The sequence below is a fragment of the Nothobranchius furzeri genome, chromosome 2, assembly GCF_043380555.1.
Source record: "Nothobranchius furzeri strain GRZ-AD chromosome 2, NfurGRZ-RIMD1, whole genome shotgun sequence".
NCBI classification, from domain to species: Eukaryota; Metazoa; Chordata; class Actinopteri; order Cyprinodontiformes; family Nothobranchiidae; genus Nothobranchius; species Nothobranchius furzeri.
In genome coordinates, this window is record NC_091742.1 from 99,725,848 (window position 1) to 99,733,921 (window position 8,074).

An 8,074-nucleotide genomic window follows, 5' to 3' on the forward strand; every position below is an offset into this window, starting at 1 on the left:
CTTTGCCAAACTTATAAAGTCTACATACCTCTGCTTTGGGCCCGTTTTTATTCTTCTTCCTTCCTTCGCTTTGGGAATGCTGATCCCGATGGCTTAGGTGTTCTTTTCATCGTAAAATATCAAAAGTTTAAAAGCAACTACAACAGGATGTCCTTCTGTGCTACCCACACACGTGATCTATGGCACCCTTAACGGTCAAATGCATCGGAGCGGTGGCCCAAGCGGGAGCTCGAAATGCAGCCAGATTATTAGAATTTAAATTTTGATGTTTTAATTTCATGTCATTTCAGAGGGGAATTTTGAGTGTGTAGAGAGCGCATTTCATATAACAAACATAAACTTAATAAACTTTTTATTTTGCACCCTGTTCATCAGATGGAGCCCTAGGGCCGCCTGTCAGCAAAGCCGGTGTCGGTACAGGATCTGCTCGGGTGCAAAATTGGCTCGGGGTCCGTCGACTGCCGATGACGTCTAAGTAGTTGATTGGCTGAACATTACGGAAGTTACGTAATCACGTTACGTTGTTATCACGTTACGTTGGTCCAGGCAAATCTTTCTGTTGGAAAGATGGACAACTTTTACAAAGAAATCCATCATTACCTCTTTGAAAATACACTTTTAGCATAGAGCTGCATGTATATTAGCAGGGCCAGATTAAGACTTTGTTGTACCCTGGGCAACAATATTCAAGGGCCCCATCATCACGACCCAAGGATCACCATAATATGGTCACATACAGAATATTTTACTGTAATATGCAGTAAATATACTCAATACTTGAATGCCTGACATCACGTAACCCGCTCAGGGTAACCTTTGACCCACCTTGTGTGGACTGACCAATGAGGAGAGGGTCTTAACTTGAGGCCGTCTCTTCATTGGTCAGTCTGCATGAGACTGACTCTCAACTGACGTTCAGTCGTAGGCAGCGAAGCGTCTCTGTGCAGCGCAAAAGCCCGGGTGGACAGTTTGTTTAATATAGGGTGATCATATTTCCATTTCCAAACAAGAGGACAGGGGATCTGTGCCTATGACGTCACTATGGCAACGCCACACAAACCACGCTGGGACCCATTTTTTGTAAGAACTACATTAATATCAGATTCTGTCAATAAAAGGGCTCTAAAACAATTCATATGTAAATATTTAGCATGTTTATTGCAAAATCTCATTTTTCTGCTTTAGTGCTGCAACAAGGTTTTATTAATAATAAATTATTATACCTTTTGTTTTACTACAGCATCGGTACGCTTCCTGTGCACAGATTATTAAGGATGCTTGTTTCAGCTGTGAGATTAGACGATAGGGTCAATGAAAACATAAGTTGTCCCACACTCCATGGAAACTTTCAGAGAATCCACAAATAGTGGCTTTCAAATGGTTTTGTTACTTTTTACAAGTTTAGAAAAGCAGCAGATGAGACAGCGTGCCTGATAATTTAGTTTTTCATCTGATAATATTAGAACATGTCAGTAATGTCTGAGGGGCTTTTATAAACACTGTATAACTAACACTCCTGGAGAGGTTATGAATTACACAGAGGCTTCTGGGGAGCCCAGTTATGGGGGGGGGGGGGGGGGGGGGCATTTTGCCTTGGACCCCAAAATGTCTTGAAACGACCCTGGGTGTGTGACTGAGTTTTGAGGGTGATCTGAATTGTATCAGATGTATAAATAGTAAATGTGTATAACTTATTGTTTTATACAGGTAAAAACGTGTAGTGGAGATAAATCTACCTACTTTTGACTTTTCAACACTTTGTTTTCTTGTTTTTATTGAACTATTTCCTGTCCTGTCTGTCTCTCATCTTTCTGCGTCTCCTCTAAACTCTCCAGAAAATCTGCTGCCTGGATTCTTACTTTTTCACCTCAGCAGTTACTTCTGAGCAGATCAAAGGGATCTCCTGACCGTAAAGCGCAGAGCGCGTTTCGATGCTGCGTCAGTGAGGTGAAATCACCGCAGCACAGGTGATGAGCTCCGCAGTAGCAGAGCGCTTCAGGCACAAATAAGACAGAAAATAGAGAACATGTGCGGACATGAACGATTGTGTGCTAATTCTAGTTTTTTGGTTGTGCCACTTTGAGAATGGACCGTGCGCTGGACGCAGCAGCCTGGATCGCTGCGCAACAACGATCAGCGCGCTGTGCCGCTCTCTGTGCTCTCTGCTCAAAAGAGTCCATAAATAATGTAATATAGGTAGAAAACGGCTCCCCTGGATGTGTAGGATATACAGTTCCCCCATAATTCGATCTCTGCTCCTGGATGAAAAACCGGACATTTTCATCAATACAAGAACCCCCCCCCCCGGACGCCCGAATAGAGAGTGAAAAGTAGACATGTCTGGGGAAAACAGGACGTATGGTCACCCTAGTTTAATATAAAGCGGGAGATTACAGATACAGTACTTTGCTCGTGCCCTTGCTCCCCTGGGCCCTTTAGAGTTCGTGGGCCCTGGACAATTGCCCAGTTGCCCGTATGGTTAATCCGGCCTTGACCCACTGACAAGCCGACTCTGATCATTGGCAGCTCCATAGTCAGAAACGTGGCATTAGAGGCTCCAGCAACCATAGTTAAATGTTTACCTGGGGCCAGAGCGGGCGACATTAAATCTTATCTGAAACTGCTGGCTAAGGATAAGCGTAAATACAGTAAGATTGTTATTCACGCTGGCGGTAACGACACCCGGTTACCCCAATCGGAGGTCACTAACATTAATGTTGCTTCGGTGTGTAAGTTTGCCAAAACAATGTCGGACTCCGTAATTTTCTCTGGCCCCCTGCCTGATCGGACCAGTGACGACATGTTTAGCTGCATGCTGTCCTTCAACCGCTGGCTGTCTAGGTGGTGTCCTGAAAACAACGTGGGCTACATTGATAATTGGAAAACTTTTTGGGGAAAACCTGGTCTGATGCGGAGAGACGGCATCCATCCCTCTTTGGATGGAGCAGCTCTTCTTTCTAGGAACATGGCCAGTTTTATTAGTCCTCCATGACTACCCAGGGTCCAGACCAGGAAGCAGAGTCGTAGTTTAACCCACCCCTCTGCAGCTTCTGTACTGTTACCCACCCACTACCCCATAGAGACAGTGTCCTGCCCACGGCCAAAACCACACAGATTAAATATCAGGCTTATTAAAGCAAATCATGGAAATCTCATAAATATTAGAACAAATTCAACTGAGCAGAAGACTAGAAAAATTAAATGTGGGTTGTTGAACATTAGATCCATTTTTTCTAAGACTTTGTTAGCTACCAAAACCAAATGATTTAAAGATGCATTTCCTTTGGTTACTGTCATGGTCTGCATCTCCCCTCATGTGTCTCCTTGTGTTCTCCATCCCTCTCTAGGTTCTCCTTTTGTGTCTCCTAGCGCTCTCATGTGTCTCCTGGTGTTCCCCATTTGCCCCCAGATCTTCTGCCCTCTAGGTTTCCCTCCTCAGATATTCCCCTCCTGTGCTCCCGTGGCCCCCTGCAGTCACGCCCCTGTAGTTTTTCTTTCCGTAGTGTTTTCCTTTAGTTTCAGATTCCCCCCTTGAATATTAGTTATGTTTGTCTGCCCTTCTGGTCTTTAGGTTTTTCTCTTAGGTCATTTTCTTTAGCTGCAGCTGTTCATATTATTAGTCTCTAGTGTGTTTTTCCCATCAGTGTTTGAGCCCCCCCCCCCCCCCCCCGATTATTAAGTTATGTTCCCTGCTCTTATTGTCTTCAGGTTTTATTCTTAGGTCATGTCAGTTTCCTCCCTGATTAGTAATTGAGTTCACCTGGTCTCTCTCTCCCCACACACCTGCAATTCATCTCCCTCTCATCCTCCCCAGTGTATATAACCCTGTCTGTGTCTCTATGTGTTGTCGGCCCATTGTTCTTGTCAGTCTCGTCTCGTTCCTGTTCCTAGCTTCCAGTGTTTCTAGTTCTCTAGTGTTTTTGATGACTCCGTTTAGATTTTTGATTTTTGGCTCACTGCCTTTGGATTACTACCTTAATAAAGGATTTTTACTTTATCCTCCACCTCTGCCTCGTTCCTCTGGTATCTGCATCTTGGGTCCTAAAACATCCTCCTACACCAACTCGTGACAGAATGGACCGACCATCCAGGACCCAGCAGAGACTCCAGATGTACAGATACGATGGTGATCCTGAGACCTGCTGGACTTTTATTCAGGACTGTGCTGGCTGCCTGGACTTAAATTCTTCTGAATTCAACAAGGTGTCTTTCATGGTGCTTTGCCTGGGAGGCAAAGCTCTGCGGTGGGCCACCAGCTACTTCGACCATCACCCCATAACAGATGTCTCCTTTTGGCGCTTCGCGAAGGACCTATTATTAACCTTCGGCTCCACTCCACCACCACCTTCCGTCAGTATCTCCACGACCCGGATTTACCAAACCTCCCTACCCTCACCCGGTCCGGACAGCACCACCTCTCCATCTCCGGTGGGCTGTCAATCCTCATCTCCATCTGTTTCAGCCGGCGCCATCGCGGAACCTTCGATGGGCCGAGCCACCAGACCTCCACCAGGTCCAGTTGGCATTGCCGGCGTTATCCCCGCACCTCCTAGGAGCCGTGCTCGTCGCAGACGTCACCACCATCACCAGCAGTCTCCTGAGTTGTGCCACCTATCTAAGAGGCCCCTGCTCTGCAGCCCGAGTCTGAGCTAAAGCAGTTGTTCGAGGCCAGAGCTGTGCCGCCTGTCCAAGAGGCCCCTGCAACCTCAGCCCGAGCCCCTTCCATTAACCAGCAGATCATCCACTCGTCGTCGACGTCACCACCAACACCAGCAGTCTCCTGAAGCCAGAGCTGTGCCGCCTGTCCAAGAGGCCCCTGCTCTGCAGTCCAAGTCTGAGCTCCACCTGCCTTCACCGTATCCAGTCCCAGAGGCCGCACCTCAGCCTGTCCAAGAGGCTCCGGTCCTGCCCGTCCACGAGGTTCCGGTCCTGCCCGTCCACGAGGTTCTGGTGTGTCTAGTGGTATTTGTTAGAACCTCCAGCCCCAAGATCACGTGAACCCTGTGTAACAAACAAACAATGTGAGTGTTTTAATTGAATAAGGAAAACATTTTTATACCCAGGTTTCTTTCTCGTCTGTTCTTATCTTTTTCTCTTAGCTTCTTAAAGGGAGTAGCGAAGCATAGCAAGTTAAAACATAACAGGAAGCAGAGTAAATGTACATATATTCCTATTATGCAATGTGTTTTGAGGTGAAGTCACAGTAGGGTTGTGATTTGGTGGGAACTTTACTGCCAGAATTTCAGTTTGTGTATTTTATTTTGCAATATGCACACTGTTTGTTACATTGGTCTTTTATTGTGAAGGGTTCTCATGTAGGAACACATTTTCAATGTGTTGGTTCCGGTGGTGCAAAAAAGAGATGCACGCTCATGAGAGGTTCAAGCATGGACTGTTAAACAGAAGTTCAGAGATTTTTCTTTTAAGATACTTATTTCTGCCTTTAAGCACGGGTCAGCCAACGAGGTATGTTTTATGTATCATAAGTGTCATTTTTTGTTGCTTCTTACCGTATTCTGTCTCACTGCATTTATGTGTTGTTTTAGTTCCACCGTGGCACAAGACTGAAGAACTTGATGCTGTAACCACAAGATTTACTACCAGTTAGTCGAGTTCATGCCATCAGTGACAGAACTCTTTATTGACGTAAAGAAAAACATTAAAGAAAGGGCAGAAGTAAAAGAGAAGGAATGATCCTTGTAGATTGTACATCCTCGATACAAGTGCTGCATCCCACGTTGTTGTCCTTTACCCTAGATCGGGGTCGCTTCCAGCCCATGAGCCAACACTTCCTGTCCTGGAAACCACAAATTGCGGCCATCAAGATGTAAATGTTGCTTAGAAAGAAATGCTGATAATTAGCTTAAACAGCACGCCGGCATCAGGGAGGCTTAGGTTGTTTATAAGGTTAGATCATGGTGGTAATGTGCCACAGTCGTGTCCTTTTTACAAAACATTGTGTGATGGCTGTTTAAAGGGGGTATGGGGATGGTCCATCTTTAGCATTTGTGTTTCTGTGCTTACGATCCGTGTTCGGTTGTAGTCCAGTACATGGTTTTCCCTTGTGCAGTGGTCTGTTCCAGCTGATTTCTTTTGTGTACTTTCTGCTTCTTGTTTCGCTGCTCTTGTGTTTCTTTGATCTTAATGATCTTTATTTCACTTTACTATGTTCTATTTTCATGTGTTGAGTTTAGGAATGAAACGATTCATTGAACGATTCAAATGGTTTGATTCATTAAGTTCCTCGAGTCATTTCTCACTGATTCAAAGGTTGGTTAATTGTGCGCACCACAGTCTGAACACATTTACTGGTGCACCATGAGATGGTCTAGGTGCTGTGGAGGAAAAAAGAGAAACCAGCAAAGACAGAAACGACTGGAAATGGAAGAAATGGTTTATTTATAGAGCGCCTTTCACAGATATAAATCACAAAGCGTTGTACAACATGATAAAGATCAGGGCAAATTCCTCTAACCAATAAAAACATCAGAAAAACAATAGCAGTGATAAAGTAGAAAATAAAATCATGAGTATAAACAAAGTGAAGGTGTGAACCCGAACAAAGCCATCATTCTGAAACATTTAGGGAGGGAACGCCTGGATGAAAAGGTGAGTTTTTAGATGATTTTTAAAGACGTCTACAGTGTTAGAGAGACGGAGATTTGAAGGTAGACTGTTCCAAAGTCTGGGTGCAATAGTCTGAAAGGCCCTGTCCCCTTTGGTTTTCAGTCTGGTTCGAGGAACAGCCAGGAGGTTTTCAGATGTGGATCTGAGGTTCCGAGAGGTGGTGTGTGGGGATAAAAGCTCAGATAGGTAGCTTGGAGCCTGCTTGTTAAGAGCTCTATAGGTCAGGACTAAAATTTTAAATTGAATTCTAAATTCTACCGGGAGCCAGTGGAGGGACTGTAAACCTGGAGTGATGTGAGCTCGTCTGCTGGATTTGGTTAGGAGTCTGGCTGCTGCATTTTGGATGGCTTGAAGGTGTGAGAGGGAGGTTTTGCTGAGACCAGTAAAAAGAGCGTTACAGTAGTCTAAGCGTGATGACACAAAGGCATGGATGATTTTTTCCAGATCTGCAGTAGAAACCAGTTTACGGACTTTTGAAATGTTTCTCAGTTGGAAGAACAAGAGCGGGAGATGGTTTTGACGTGTGAGTCTAAACTTAAAGCTGGATCAAAAATAACTCCTAGGTTTCTAATGTTGGCCTTGGCTGATGGGAAAAAAGGAAGAAATGGTCCTAAGTTTGGGATCAAGAGTTGAACTACGGGCAGATTGGCTAATGCTAAGCTAGCGTGTTGCACGCTCACGATTACGTGGAGTTCCAAAAAAAGTGATGGTTGTGAATATCTCTACAAGCGGAAGAAAAATCCCCACCAGCTTGTTGTGTGGATGTGTGCAGCTGCTACCTGGAGTCAGGTTGTTGCTGCTGAGAGTCGGCAACTGGAGTCTGCTCCAGACACCGCAGCAGGGCTGTAGCAAGCAGCTGTAGCATGTAATTCACAAATGCTTCCATATTTCAATACAGCTTAGTCTGGATTATGTTGCCAACCTGTACATAATACAATAGATAAGCCACCATTACATTGTTACTGGTAGTTATTACATGTTGTTATAATTTCCAGAAGCTTGCTGCTGAACACGTGACTGAAATACATAAATTGTACTGATTATATGTGACTTTAGATATGTTTAGACTAGGAAGAGTGATGGTAAACCTTCACTAAACGTCATGAGTGATGAAGGAAGCCATAGAGATAAGGAGACGTGGATGCGGGACCATGAACAGAGACGATGGGGTCTACACATTGGATCGTGCATGGGACTGTGTCATCAGTGAGGGGAGAGCGGGCAGCAGAGGGCGACGTCCTCTGCTGCCCGCGGATAAACGGCGTAGGAAGTGACGCCACCATCAGAGTCAGCTCTGAGGAAGTTTACAGCCACGAACAAAACTGTCAGCAATGTTAAAAAAAACCTTTTCTGTGTTTTAAAAAGAACCAAAAATGCAACGTCATACTAAAACAAGTCACTTTAGTGTTAACCCTCTCAGGCTCAAAATAAGTCTTGATTAAAGGAC